This window comes from Castor canadensis, chromosome 4 (genome assembly GCF_047511655.1).
Source record: "Castor canadensis chromosome 4, mCasCan1.hap1v2, whole genome shotgun sequence".
Taxonomy (NCBI): Eukaryota; Metazoa; Chordata; class Mammalia; order Rodentia; family Castoridae; genus Castor; species Castor canadensis.
Window position 1 is genome coordinate 185,940,926 of NC_133389.1, and position 15,537 is coordinate 185,956,462.

The 15,537-nt window shown below is 38.5% G+C and overlaps 1 pseudogene; it reads right to left on the reverse strand.

The window, feature by feature from the left end:
* Positions 1-9,474: 9,474 nt before the first annotated feature.
* LOC141422717 (NADH-ubiquinone oxidoreductase chain 5-like) lies at positions 9,475-11,373 on the reverse strand (annotated as a pseudogene).
* Positions 11,374-15,537: the final 4,164 nt, after the last annotated feature.

Genomic DNA, 15,537 nt, shown 5'->3' on the forward strand with positions numbered 1-15,537 from the left:
TTAATGGTAGATTTTTCAATCTCTTTAATGAATGTCATTGGAATTCTGATGGGAATTGCATTAAACATGTAGATTACTTTTGGGAGTATCGACATTTTTACTATGTTGATTCTACCAATCCATGAGCATGGGAGATCTCTCCACTTTCTATAGTCTTCCTCAATCTCTTTCTTCAGAAGTGTATAGTTTTCCTTGTAGAGGTCGTTCACATCTTTTGTTAGGTTTACACCTAGGTATTTGATTTTTTTTGAGACTATTGTAAATGGAATTGTTTTCATACATTCTTTTTCAGTTTGTTCATTGTTAGTTTATAGAAATGCTAATGATTTTTCTATGTTGATTTTATATCCTGCTACCTTGCTATAGCTATTGATGATGTCTAGAAGCTTCTGAGTAGAGTTTTTTGGGTCTTTAAGGTATAGGATCATGTCACCTGCAAGTAGGGATATTTTGACAGTTTCTTTACCTATTTGTATTCCTTTTATTCCTTCTTCTTGCCTAATTGCTCTGGCTAGGAATTCCAGTACTATGTTGAATAGGAGTAGAGATAGTGGGCATCCTTGTCTGGTTCCTGATTTTAGAGGGAATGGTTTCAGTTTTTCTCCATTAAGTATAATGCTGGCTGTAGGTTTGTCATATATAGCTTTTATAATGTTGAGGAACTTTCCTTCTATTCCTAGTTTTCTTAGAGCTTTTATCATGAAATGGTGTTGGATCTTATCAAAGGCTTTTTCTGCATCTATTGAGATGATCAAGTGGTTTTTGTTTTTACTTCTGTTAATGTGGTTTATTATGTTTATTGATTTTCGTATGTTGAACCACCCCTGCATCCTTTGGATGAAGCCTACTTGGTCGTGGTGAATAATCTTTTTGATGTGTTGTTGAATTCGGTTTGCCATTATTTTGTTGAGGATTTTTGCGTCAATGTTCATTAAGGAGATTGGCCTATAGTTCTTCTTTTTGGAGGTGTCTTCGCCTGGTTTTGGGATAAGTGTAATACTGGCTTCATAAAATGTGTTTGGCAGTTTTCCTTCCCTTTCTATTTCGTAGAACAGTTTAAGGAGGGTTGGTATCAGTTCTTCTTTAAAGGTCTAATAGAATTCAGCAGAGAATCAATCAGGTCCTGGACTTTTCTTTTTGGGGAGACTCTTGATTGCTGCTTCAGTTTCATTTTGTGTTATAGATCTATTCAGGTGATTAATTTCCTCTTGGTTCAGTTTTGGATGATCAATCATATGTATCTAGAAATCTGTCCATTTCTTTAAGATTTTCAAATTTATTTGAATATAGGTTCTCGAAGTAGTCTCTGATGATTTCCATGGTTTTTGTTGTTATATCCCCTTTTGCATTCCTGATTCTACTAATTTGGGTTTTTTCTCTCCTTATTTTAGTCAGGTTTGCCAGGGGTCTGTCGATCTTGTTTATTTTTTCAAAGAACCAACTTTTTGTTTCATTAATTCTTTGTATGTTTTCTTTGGTGTCTGTTTCATTGATTTCAGCTCTTATTTTTATTATTTCTCTTCTATTTGTTTTGGGATTTGCTTGTTCTTGTTTTTCTAGGAGTTTGAGATGTATCATTAGGTCATTGATTTGGGATCTTTCAGTCTTTTTGATATATGCACTCATGGCTGTAAACTTTCCTCTCAGGACTACCTTTGCTGTGTCCCATAGGTTCCGGTAGGTTGTGTTTTCATTTTCATTGATTTCCAGGAACTTTTTAATTTCCTCTTTTATTTCATCAATGACCCATTGTTCATTAAGCAACAAGTTATTCAGTTTTCAGCTCTTTGCATGTTTTTTGTCTTTATTTTTGTTGTTGAGTTCTAGTTTTATTGCATTGTGATCAGATAGAGTGCATGATATAATTTCTATTTTCTTATATTTGTTGAGGCTTGCTTTGTGCCCTAGGATATGATCTATTTTGGAGAAGGTTCCATGGGTTCCTGAGAAGAATGTACATTTTGTCAAAGCTGGATGAAATGTTCTGTAGAAATCAAGTAGGTCCATTTGATCTATGATATATTTTAGATGTAGGATTTCTTTATTGATTTTTTGTTTGGATGACCTATCAATTGATGGTAATGGGGTGTTAAAGTCTCCCACAACCAATGTGTTGGTGTTAATATTTGCTTTTAGTCTTTTAGGGTATGTTTGATGAAATTGGGTGCATTGACATTGGGTGCATACAGGTTGATAATTATTATTTCGTTTTGGTCTATTTCCCCTTTTATTAGTATGGAATGTCCTTCTTTATCTCATTTGATCAATGTAGGTTTGAAGTCTACTTTGTCAGAGATAAGTATTGCTACTCCTGCCTGTTTTCAGGGGCCATTGGCTTGGTAAATCTTCTAGTCTTTCATCCTTAGCCTATGCTTATTTCTGTCAGTGAGATGGGTCTCCTGTAAGCAACAAAGTGTTGGATCCTCTTTTTAAATCCAGTTCATCAAATGGTGCCTTTTGATGGGTGAATTAAGTCCGTTAACATTAAGTGTTAGTACTGATAGGTATGTGGTGACTCCTGTCATTTAGTTGTCTTAATTGTTTGAAGGTTTGATTGTGTGTACCTAAATTGAGGTTACTGTCTACTTTCTTGCTTTTTCTTTTCCTGTAGTTTGGTGTTGCCTGTCCTTTCATGGTTATGTTGGGTTTCATTTTCTGTGTGCAGAATCCCTTGAAGAATCTTTTGTAGTGGTGGCTTTGTGGTCACATATTGTTTTAGTTTCTGCTTATCATGGAAGACTTTTATTGCTCCATCTATTTTGAATGATAGTTTTGCTGGGTAGAGTATCCTAGGGTTGAAGTTATTTTCATTCAGTGCCCAGAAGATCTCACCCCAAGCTCTTCTTGCTTTCAATGTTTCCATTGGGAAGTCTGCTGTGATTTTGATGGGTTTACCTTTGTATGTTATTTTTTTCTCTCTTTCAGCCTTCAATAGTATTTCTCAGGTCTCTGTATTTGTTGTTTTAATGATTATATGCTGTGGGGTAGTTCTATTTTTGTCTGTTCTGTTTGGTGTCCTGGAGGCCTCTTGCATCTGTATGGGAATAGATTTCTCTAGATTAGGGAAATTTTCTGTTATTATTTTGTTGAATATATTATGCATTCCCTTTGCTTGCACCTCTTCTCCTTCCTCAATGCCCATGATGCTCAGGTTTGGTCTTTTGATGGAGTCGGTGAGTTCTTGCATTTTCTTTTCACAGGTCTTGAGCTATTTAACTAACAGTTCTTTGGTTTTTCCTTTAATTACCATTTCATCTTTGAGTTCTGAGATTCTGTCTTCTGTTTGTTCTATTCTGGTGGATTGGCCTTCCATTTCATTTTGCAATTCTGTTTCGTTTTTTTTTCCTTATGTTTTCCATATCCTGAGTCATTTTCTCTTTAATGTTGTCTCTTTTCATCCTGAGTTCATTTATGTTTATTAATCATGTTCTTTGTTTCACTTCGGTGTTTACACAGTGCTTCTATGGTTTCTTTTATTTCTTCTTGTGCTTTCTCAAATTCTCTTTTTTTTGTTGTCTTGGAATTTCTTGAGTGTCTCCTGTATATTTTGGTTGACCATATCCAGTATCATCTCTATAAAATTCTCATTGATTCCCTGTAGGATTTCTTCTTTTAGATTATTCTAGCAGGCTTCATTGGGTTCTTTGGCATAGTTTATCTTCATTTTTTTGGAGTCTGGATCTGAGTACCTGTTTTCTTCATTCCCCTTTGGTTCCTGTACTAATGTTTTGCAGTGGGGAAGCTGGTTTCCCTCTTTTTTCTGTCTTCCCACCCTTGGTATTGCAGCCCCAACCCTGCTCCCAGGAGTAAAAATTTTACCCAATCAGGAAGGCCTTTAATGAATCTTATTAGCACATTAATTCAGCCCATCTGCATTAATTGTCCCTGTACTGTGTGCAATTAAGTATTTCTAGCTTGTAATAGTAACAATGGTGATATTTAGAATGGAAGGGTAAGAGAAGAGGGAAAGCAAAGAAGGTAAAGAAAAAGGGAAAAACAAATAAACAAACAAGTAAAACAAAACAAAACAAAAGTTTCAAATATATAAACAGGGAGAGTTAGTGTACTAATCAACAGTAAGCTAAACAGGCATTAGAGAGACAGAGAGAGGATTGAAAAATAAAATAAAATAAAATAAAATAAAAGAAAACCTCCAAGTTCAAATTCAATAAAGTTTCAGTCTTAATAATTTTGGTGTTAGTCCCTCAGCCTCCAATCCTGGAGATGGTGTCTCAGAATTAGTTCTGTTGTTGTCTCATCAAAGGGGTAAAAAACCAAAAAAAAACAAAAACAAAAACAAAAAAACCAAAACACCACAAAGTGTCCGAAGTTCAAATGCAATACAGTTTCAGTAAGTTTTTCAGCATGTAAGTGTAGTTTGGTTGTTGTCTCATCAAAGGAAGAGAGAGAGAGAAAAAAAAGAGAGTCTGGAGACAAGTTTGTGAATGTCTATTTGAGGCTGTGGCTCACCTGCCTGCTGCTGTCAGCCTGCTGTTGCTGGAGGCTTTAGTTATGCAGATCTCAGGGGTGAGCTTAGCACTCACCTGGCCTCTCTGGCTTTGTTTATTTAGAGTTTTCCTGGGCACAGCCTCCACTGCTACAAACTTTCCCCTTTCCAAGCACACTAGGGGAGGTGGAGCTATACCCGCTTTCTCCAGGCGGCGTGTTTATTTACAGTTCACATGGGAAGTGGGCTTCCTCCCTCTCCTGTGGAGTTTTCCTCCCACTGCCACTTTTACAAGCTCTCCCACTCCTGGTTGGTGGGCGGGGCCCTCCACTCCTGCCTTCTTTGGCTGGCTTGTTTATTTACAGTTCTGTGGGGGATTGCCCTTCCCCTCTTTTTGCACTCAGGGTGCTCCGCCATCTTTGCTATGTGTCTTTTTTTGTTGTTGTTTATTATTCAGTTTCTCTTTTTTCCCTGGTGGGGGTTGGTCTGTCCAGGGGACTATGCTGATCTGGCCCAGGATTGTCTGTGGGAGTACTGCATGCTGCTTAGCTCACCTTGTGGTCTGCTTCTTCCCAAGTGGTCTGGGCACTGGCATCTGGCAGTGCAGGAACCCTTCTTGTTTCTCCATTCAATGTGGAGTGGAAATGCTATGTGTGGGCTGCTGGTGTTGAAGAGTCAAAGTTTTGCCTCTTCTCAGTGGTTTTTCCTGTAAAGTGTATTTCCAGCGTCTCTCCAAGATTTTACTTTAGGAAGCACTTTCTGCTTCCTCCCTTTAGTCGCCATCTTGGAATCCCAAACCAGGGATACTCCTTCTTTATCAGATTGTCCCTCACCCTCATTTTCTTTATCCTGTGTCTATAACCTCCTGACCCCACAAGTCAAGTTGATTTGCAATTTTACCTCCCATTTCTGTTCTTGGTCAAGAATCAAAATCTCCTTCCCTGCTCAGTTGGTGCTAAATCTTGTTGCTCTCTCCACAGTTGTAAGAGGGAGAAAGAACCCAATTTAGGGTCATAACTTGGTAACAGTGTCTGGAGGTAGTACACATTTATGAATGTTCAAAAGACACCAAAACCTGGGGCTGATTCTGATATAAAGCCAATCCTGGAATGGTGGCCCTTGAGGAGGGGCCCAAAAGCAGTGGAGAAGGGTGCCCAGCCCCTGAAAAGGTGAACCTCCTTTTCCACATACTGGACTGGAGGGGCCATGGAGACCTAGCATCCCCACGTGTACCATGAAACAGGATTCACATCCCATTCACCTGCTTCACACAGATCTGAGAGGCTTTGTTGAAGCCAAAGCCAGTCCCAACCCTGCTCCAAGGAGGAAAAAATTTACCTAATCAGGAAGGCCTTGAATGAATCTGATTAGCACATTCATTTAGCCCATCTGCATTTTTGTCTTAAGCTATTCATTTTGGTTTCTCCAAATCTGCATAGTCATTACCCATACTTTGCAAATACACCTCTAATTGTTACAGCACCAGGCACAAGTGCATTTTGGAATGTTAGGCTGAGAAGAAATGGGATAGTTTTCACCCTGTATGGTCACATCTGCATTATGATAACAGGTAAGCTTTTTGTCTTGAAATCCCATAGAGATGGCTTTGAATTACTGGACTTAAAAACTACCTCAAAGGAATGTTTCCATCAAAATGAGGTCTTCTTGTATTAAGAAATGTTTCATCTAAGGTGTGTGTGCATTTTAGAAACATTTTTCCTTCCTTAATGAATGTGGGTCTTTAAAATTAATGATGGGTAAATAAATTTGCATAAAATTGTCCTTTCCATCAGGAGGCATGTTGAGTACTTGATGACACTTATAAAAAGGAAGGCAAAGGAGTTTAGTGGAATTTGATTAGAAAAGGCAGCTGGGATTTAGAGGAGTTGCCAAGAAAATCCCCCTTCTTCAGGGTTTGAGGTACAAAAGAGTGAGATCCATAAGCTTGGGAAAGTGGTTGGTGTGGAAACTGTGTGAATGGGTTGGTTTGTCAGATGTCAGCGCTGGGGAAGGAGGGAGCCTTTTATAGGGGAGTTTCAGAGAAATCTGATTAAACAGTCTCCTGGGATACTCTGAGGGAAAAGAAAAACCAATTATGCTGTGATATATTGCACTCCTCCATAGCCATAAAAGCTTCACCAGTGTCAATAAAGTGTATCTAATGCAGCAAATGAAACTGTGACTGCAGAAGGTACACTTCTAAATGTCAGGCATGTGAAACGACAGCACCATTCTGCTGTGCTCTGTTCTCTTCTCTGATGTGGAGCTGCCTTGGTTCACACAGAACAGCGCTGCTCGCTCAACCATGATTCCTTATTTGGTCTTCCTGTTTAGCTGAGCAGGAAGGAGGGAATGCCTTGGGCTATGAGATTCCATCTCCATTTGTGGAGGCAAAAATCATAAAACCCCAGTTGGACCAACTATTAAGTTAATGACCCTATATCTTCCTTATGTAGTACACTCCCCATATATCAAGTTGCACGTGTGTCTTGGGGAGCATAAGGACTGCTATCTGATCTTCTACTGGCTGCTAAACCAAGAAGGGCAAAAAAAGCTAAAATGCACAGAATAGTTATGTTGATCATGGGCCAGTCTAGTCATTAGTCCATCGAGATGTCTTATTTGAGGGGAACGTGTGGGCGATCTTAGTTGTCATGGCCCTGCAGTAAGAACCAGATGCCAGGTATAGTTTCATTATAGAAACCCCCAAGTGTAATGGGCCCAGAGCAAGAAGAGGGACCCTTCCCAAGCAGGTTGCTAGTTTCACGGAGGATGGTAGATTAAGAGACCATATTGTGGTAGGGGATATCCATTTTGACGAGGACTGTTTTTGACTTAATGTGCTAATGTACAATCAACAGAATAATGTTTTATGTCCTTTTGTAGGTGTTCTTTGTATGTGAATATCCATATCATTAGGTAGATTTATGCTCGCTGACATTTCATGTATTATAGTCCGAGTGTTATTTATGTACGTGCTTATATGCTTGTGGTGGAGGATTTTATGTATGATTATACAGTTATGTACTATGTACAATTAACATTTTAAGTACTCAAGCATTATTAATGTGGTATGTAACCAAATGCACAATATACATAGGTTATTGTAGCGCGTACATGCTAATGTATTATTTGGGTTAGGTGATATAAAATTGAATGCAGGGGGTAGTTTAATTGTAAGAATATCAGCTTTGGGTGCTGATGGTGGGACTTTGTTTCCTCCCTGATGTCCTAAGGGAATATTTCCCCATTGTTGGTTTACAAGACCAAAGTCATGGTTTATACTATGGGTACTCTTCATTTAAGTATTTTGTTTTCAATTAGGCTAGCGGTGGGTATAAGGACAAGAATGATGAGAAAGTATAGGATTGATGCTATTTGACTGATGATGATAAATGGGGGTTCAACAGGTTGTCCACCAATTCATGTTAGGGTAAGGAGGTCTGCAGTTAGTGCTCAGAATAGGCATTGGCTAATTGGGCAGAATATTAAGCTTCGTTGTTTTGATGTATGAAGGAGAGGGAAGGCTGCTAAGATTAGGATTGAAAATACTAGGGCTACGACTCCTCCGAGTTTGTTGGGGATGGATTGTAGGATTGCATATGTGAATAGGAAGTATCATTCTGGTTTAATATGTGGTGGTGTGTTTAGGGGGTTGGCTGGTGTGTAGTTGTCTGGGTCTCCTAATAGGTCTGGTGAGAATGGTACTAGTACCAAGAGAAGGGCAAATAAAAGTAGAAATCCAAAGGAGTCTTTGATAGTAAAGTATGGGTGGAATGGGATTTTGTCAGAGTCTGAATTGATTCCTGATGGGTTGTTTGATCCTGTTTCATGTAGGAATAGGAAGTGGACTATTGCTAGTGCTGCGATAATAAAGGGTAGGATAAAGTGGAATGTGAAGAATTGGGTTAAGGTAGCTTTGTCTACAGAGAATCCACCTGAAATTCATTCTACTAGATTGGATTCAATGTACGGGATTGCTGAGAGTAGGTTGGTAATTACTGTGGCTCCTCAGAATGATATTTGTCCTCATGGGAGAACATATCCTATAAAGGCAGTAGCTATGACTGTGAATAGTAAGATAATACCGATGTTTCATGTCTCTATGAAGGTGTATGATCTGTAGTAAATTCCTCATCCTACGTGTATGAATAGGCAAATAAAGAATATGGAAGCTCCATTGGCATGGAGATATCGGATAATTCAACTGTAGTTTATGTCTTGGCAGGTATGTGTGACTGAAGAGAATGCTGTTGTGGTGTCTGATGTGTAGTGTATTGCTAGAAATAATCCTGTTGCGATTTGTAGGATTAAGCAAATTCCTAGCAGGGAGCTGAAGTTTCATCATGTTGAGATATTGGATGGTGTTGGGAGGTCGATGAATGAGTGGTTAATAATTTTTATTAATGGGTGTGTTTTTCAGATGTTTGTCATTAAGAGTTTCTGTAGTTGAATTACAACGATGATTTTTCATGTCATTCGTCTTGGTTTGAGTCCATGTGGAAATTATGACTTATTCTATGTATTTATTGAGTGTTATGTTTATGTTGGGCTTTGTAGGATTTTCTTCTAAGCCTTTTCCTATTTATGGTGGTTTTGGGTTGGTTGTCAGTGATGGGGTTGGTTGTGGGTTGATTTTAAGTTTTGGTGGCTCTTTTTTGGGTTTAATGGTGTTCTTGGTTTATTTAGGTGGGATGATAGTGGTGTTTGGTTATACTACGGCGATGGCTATTGAAGACTATCCTGAGATGGGGGGGGCTCTAATGTGGTTATTTGAGGTGCTTTGGTGTTTGGTTTGTTTGTTGAGTTGATTTTTTTGGTTTTATTGGTGAAGAATGATGAGATGGATGTGTTGGGGGGTGTTTATAATACAAGTGATTGGGTTATTTATAGTGGTGAGGGGGTGGAGTATGTTAGTAAAGATGTTATGGGTGTTGCAGCTGTTTATAGTTATGGAATTTGATTAATGGTGTTGGCTGGTTGGTCTTTGTAAGCATTTTTATTGTTCTTGAGATTACTCGTGGTAGCTAGATAATAATTGTTAGTGCTAAGACTATTGATAGTAGGAAGGATAGGAAGTATAGCTTGATTATTCCTTTTTGGTTGATACGGTGATAGAGGCTTTAATTTGTATGTTGGCTATTAATTTGGTTGTAGTTTTTTCTATTCAGATTATGTCTAGAAGGGTTGATGCTGCTTTTTGGCTGAGTATTAGTGTGTTTTTGGGTGAAGTACGGTGTATAATAGTTGGGAAAAATTCAAGCATTGTAGAAAATGATTTGGTGTTAGAGTTTAAGTTTAGTTTTAGGTTTTAGGTTATGTTGTTTAGTTCTATTGTGAGAGTGAAACCTAGGATAGTGACTCCTAAGGCTATTAGTTTTAGGTATAATGGTATAGTGAGTGTGGGGTTATTTATGGGGGTGATGTTATTTGAGATAATAAACCTGGCAAAAATGCTTCCTACGAGTAATCATTTAATAGAATTTATAAGTTGTGTGTTGTTTTCATTGATGTCGATGAGTGGGTAGAATCGGGGTAGAATCGGGGCTGTATACAGCTGTAAGGGAGGTTGCAATGAGTGTAATTAGTAGGGCTCAGGTGTTGGTGTACGACATGTTGGCAGATTCGATGATAAGGTCTTTGGAGTAAAATCCTGTTAGGAAGGGTATGCCTGTGAGTGCTAGACTTCCTACTGTTAGAGAGGAAGTTGTGAATGGTATGGCTTTGGCTAATCCACCTATTTTGTGGATGTCTTGTTTGTCATTGAGGCTATGGATGATGGATCCTGAGCATATGAATAGTATTGCTTTGAAGAATGCATGATTGCAGACGTGGAGGAATGATAGGTAGGGTTGGTTAATTCTGAGGGTGACTATCATTAGACCTAGTTGGCTGGAAGTTGAGAATGTGATGATTTTTTTGATGTCATTTTGTGTTAGAGCACAGATTGCTGTGAAGAGGGTTGTGATAGCTCCTAGGCATAGTATAGTTGATATAATTAGTTGATTGGATTCTAGGAGGGGGTGGAATTGGATTAGGAGGAAGATTCCTGCTACCATTGTGCTTGAGTGGAGTAGGGCTGATACTGGTGTGGGGCTCTCTATGGCTGAGGGGAGTCAAGGGTGGAGTCTGAATTGGGCTGATTTTCCAGTAGCAACTAGTAGTAGGCCTAGTAAGGGGATTGTTGTTATTTTAGGGTCTATGAATAGTTGTTGTAGGTCTCATGAGTTGGAGTAAATTAAAAATCATGCTATTGATAGGATGAATCCAATGTCTCTGATTTGGTTGTATAGGATTGCTTGTAGTGAGGTGTTGGTGTCAGTGAGTCCGTATCATCATCCAATGAGGAGGAATGATATGATTCCTACTCCTTCCCACCCGATGAAGAGTTGGAATAGGTTATTTGCTGTGACTAGGATTAGTACAGTGATAAGGAAAAATAGTAAGTATTTAAGGAATTGGTTGATGTTAGGGTCAGAGTGTATGTACCATAGGGAGAATTCTATGATTGATCATGTTACAAATAGGGCTACTGGCACAAATAGTAATGAAAAATAATCTAGTTTGAGGCTGAGTGAGAGTTTTGTGGTATGCATGGTGAGTCAGTGTCAATTGGATACAATGGTTTCGTTGCCCAGGTGGATAAATATAATTATGGGGATTATGCTAGTGATGAATGCTAGTTTTACTGAGGTTTTGGTGTATTCAGGATAGTTTTTGTTTTTGTAAAAGTCTGTTAGGGATATTAGGATGGGGTATATAAAGATGGTAAATATTATGATTATGGATGAGGTTAATACATTTATTACTTTTATTTGGGGTTGCACCAATTTTTTGGTTCCTAAGACCAATGGATAGCTACTATCCTTTAAAAGTAAAAAAGCCGTATTTTTAGGTATGGTGGCATGAGTTAGCAGTTCTTGCATACTTTCTTGGTAAATAAGAAAATTTTATTTTCTGATTCTAGATTCACAATCTAGTGTTTTCGTTAAACTATATTTACAGAATATTGTGCCGAGAATGATCTTTGGATTTAAAGATAGTAGGAGTAGGGGGAGTAGGTGGAGGAGGACTAAGGAGTTTTCTCCTGTGAATGATGGGTGAATGTTGTTTATGTGATAGGTAGGCTTGCCTCATTGAGTCGTGGTTAATATGTATAGGGTGTATAAGGCTGTGATTAGTGTGTTAGTTCCTATAAGGAGGATGGCGAAGTTGGATCATGAGAATGAGGAGGTGATGATTATTAGTTCTCCAGTTAGGTTAATTGTTGGGGGTAGTGCGAGGTTGGTTAAGCTTGCTATAAGTCATCATAGAGCTATTAGTGGGAGTATTGTTTGTAGGCCTCGAGTTAGGAGTATGGTTCGACTATGTACTCGTTTGTGTTTGCTAGGCAGAATAGGACTGGTGAGGTTAGACCATGGGCTACTATTAGTGCTGTAGCTCCTATAAAGCTTCATGGGGATTGGATTAAGATGGGGATGATTACTAATGCTATGTGGCTGACTGATGAGTATGCGATTAGGGATTTTAGGTCTGTCTGTCGTAAACAAATTAAGCTGGTCATTACTATGCCTCATAGTGAGAGTAGTATAAATGGATATATTATGTGGTTTGTGACAGGTGATAGGAGGATGGTGACTCGTATTATACCATATCCTCCTAGTTTTAGTAGAACAGCTGCTAGTACTATAGAGCCGGCAATAGGTGCTTCAACATGGGCTTTAGGTAGTCATAGGCGTAGTCCATATAATGATATTTTAACTATAAATGCTATTATGCATGCTAGTCAGTTTAGTTGCTCTGAGTAGTTGTTTAGGATGTGAAGGTTTAGGGACCCTAGCGAGTTTTGTAGGTAGATTAATGCAACTAGAAGGGGTAGGGATCCAATTAGTGTGTAGAATAGGAAATATAGGCCCACGTTAAGTCATTCTGTTTGGTTTCCTCATCGTGTAATGATAGTTAGTGTAGGAATTAGTGTGGCTTCAAATAAGATATAAAATAAGATTAGTTCTGTGGATGTAAATGTTATAATTAATAGGACTTGTAGTAGTACTAGTATAGTAATATTCATTTTTTTTCATTCTACTGGTTCTTTGTTCATGTGTTGTTGACTAGCTATAATTATTAGTGGTAGTAATCAGGCTGTTAGGATTAAGAGAGGGGTGGAGAGGGAGTCTGAGGAGAATAATAGTGAGAAGTTAAGGCTGTTTTCATTTGATTGATTTAGAGTAAATAAGCATAGTATACTGATTAGTAGACTCTAGGCAGTGGAGTTAATTCAGATTGTATTGTTCTTTGAGAATCATGTTACAGGGATGAGTATGATTGTAGGTATAATAATTTTTAGCATTGTAAGAGGTTTAGGTTTTGTACATAGTCCGTTCCGTATGAGTTTGATATTGTAAGTAGTAGGGCCAGTCCTACTGCGGCTTCGCAGGCTGTGAAGACTAGGATGATAATGGGGAACATAAATGATAAGGTTATGTTGAGGTTCAGGGTAATTAGGGTTGCGGTGATAAAAATTGATAATATTATACCCTCTAAGCATAGGAGTGAGGATATTAAGTGTGATCAATAAATTAGTGCTCCTAATAGGGATGCTAGGAAGGCTAGGAATAGGTTAATTAGGATAGGGGACATTTTGGTACTTATGAGTGGTTCATAATCTAATGAGTCGAAATCATTTGCTTTGTATTAAACTAAGCACCATATTCATTTCATTCTAATCCTTTTTGAGACCATTTGTAGGCTAGTCCTAATGATAGGATGATGATTAGGGCTAATGCTATGAGGATAACTGGGTAGAGGTTGTTTGTTTGTAGTACTCAAGGGAGGGGAAGAAGTAGAGCAATTTCAAGGTCAAATAAGAGGAAGGTGATTGCGATTAAGAAAAATTTTATTGAGAATGGGAGTCGTGCTGAGCCTATGGGGTCAAATCTGCATTCGTAGGGGTTTGATTTTTCATTGTAAATGTTGATTTGTGGGATTCAGAATGCGATAGTGATTAAGAGGGTTGCTAGGAGGGAATTTAGGATTAATGCAATAATTAGGTTGATTGCTCTTTTTTGGGTTTATACCAAATCTAGCTGATTGGAAGTCAGCTGTACTGATTAATACTAAGAGAGCATGAGCCTCATCAATAGATGGAGACGTATAGGAATAGTCAGACTACATCGACAAAATGTCAGTATCAGGCTGCAGCTTTGAAGCCGAAATGATGCTTTGATGTAAAATGGAATTTTAGTTGTCGAGTTAGGCATACTAGTAGAAATGTGGAGCCAATAATTACATGCAGGCTGTGAAATTCTGTTGCTATGAAGAAAGTTGAGCCATAAATGCCATCGGAGATTGTGAATGAAGTTTCAAAATATTCTGAGGCTTGTAGGAGGGTGAAGTAGATGCCTAGGATAGTGATTGATAGTGCTTGGATTATATTTTTTAAGTTTCCCTCCATTAGACTGTGGTGAGCTCAGGTAATGGATACGCCTGATGCGAGAAGAACTGATGTGTTGAGAAGACAGACATCTAGGGGGTTTAGTGGTTAATGCCGGTGGGTGGTCAGCAACCTCCTAGTTCTGGGGTTGGGGCAAGGCTTGAGTGGTAAAAGGCTCAGAAAAATCCAGTGAAGAAGAATACTTCTGAAACAATAAACAGTACTATTCCGTATTGCAGCCCTTTTTGAACAACTGGGGTATGGTGGCCTTGGAATGTGCCTTCTCGTACTACGTCCCGTCACCATTGGTATATGGTTAGTGAGTTGGTGAGCAGTCCTAGTGTTAAAAGGAATGTAGAGTTAAAGTGGAATCATATTGCTAAGCCTGATGTTATTAGGAGGGCAGATAATGCTCCTGTTAGTGGTCATGGACTTGGGTTAGCTATGTGGTAAGTGTGAACTTGGTGGGTCATTATGTGTTGTCATGGAGATATAGGCTAACTAGGAGTGTAAATATGTAAGCTTGGATTAGGGCTACCACAAATTCAAGAATTGTGAGGAGGACTAGGATAATAAATGTCACGAAAGCTGTGGTTGGGTTAATAGTTAATAGTGCTAGTGTAGCTCCACTGATTAGGTCGATTAATAGGTGGCCTGCTGTGATGTTAGCTGTTAGTCGAATGGCTAGTGCTATTGGTTGAATAAATAGGCTAATAGTTTTAATAATGACTAGTATTGGGATTAAGGGGATCAGGGTTCCTTGTGGTAAGAAGTGAGCTAGGGATGATTTTATTTTATGGTGGAAGCCTAGGATTACAGCTCCTGCTCAGAGTGGGATAGCCATTCCTAGATTTATTGATAGTTGAGTTGTTGGGGTGAAGGAGTATGGAAAAAGTCCGAGTAGGTTGGTTGACCCAATGAAAATAGTAAGTGATATTAGTATTAAAGATCAGGTACGTCCTTTAGAGTTGTGCATTGTTATTATTTGTTTAGTGATTAGTTTGATTGCTCATTGTTGGATGGAAGTCAGTCGGTTATTGATTAATCGGTTTGGAGCTGGGAGTATAATACTTGGGAAGAGGATTACTAAGGTGATAATAGGAAGTCCTATTATAGTAGGGGTAATGAAAGAGGTAAATAGATTTTCGTTCATTTTTTTTCTCAAGGGTTTTCTTGTTTTATAGATTCGATATTTTTGGGTGTAGGGTTGGGTGAAAAGTTGAATGTTTTTACTTTTAATTGGAAGATAGTAATTATAGAGGTAATTGTAAATCATGTGGATGTGTCGAGTTGTGGCATATCATTATGGAGAGCTAGCTCTCTGTCTTTAACTTAAAAGGTTAACGCTGCGGTAGCTTTGTAATGTACTTAAAGTATAGATAAGGATCAGTTTTCAAAGTATTTGAGTGGGACTATTTCTAATACAATTGGTATAAAGCTGTGGTTTGAGCCGCAAATTTCGGAGCATTGGCCATAGTAAAGTCCTGGTCATGTGGAGGTGAGGGTTGCTTGGTTGAGGCGCCCTGGGATGGCATCTGTTTTTAGGCCTAATGATGGGACAGCTTATGAGTGTAGTACATCTTCAGATGAGATTAATATTCGGATTGGTACTTCTATTAGTAGTACAACTTGATTGTCAACTTCAAGGAGTCAGAGT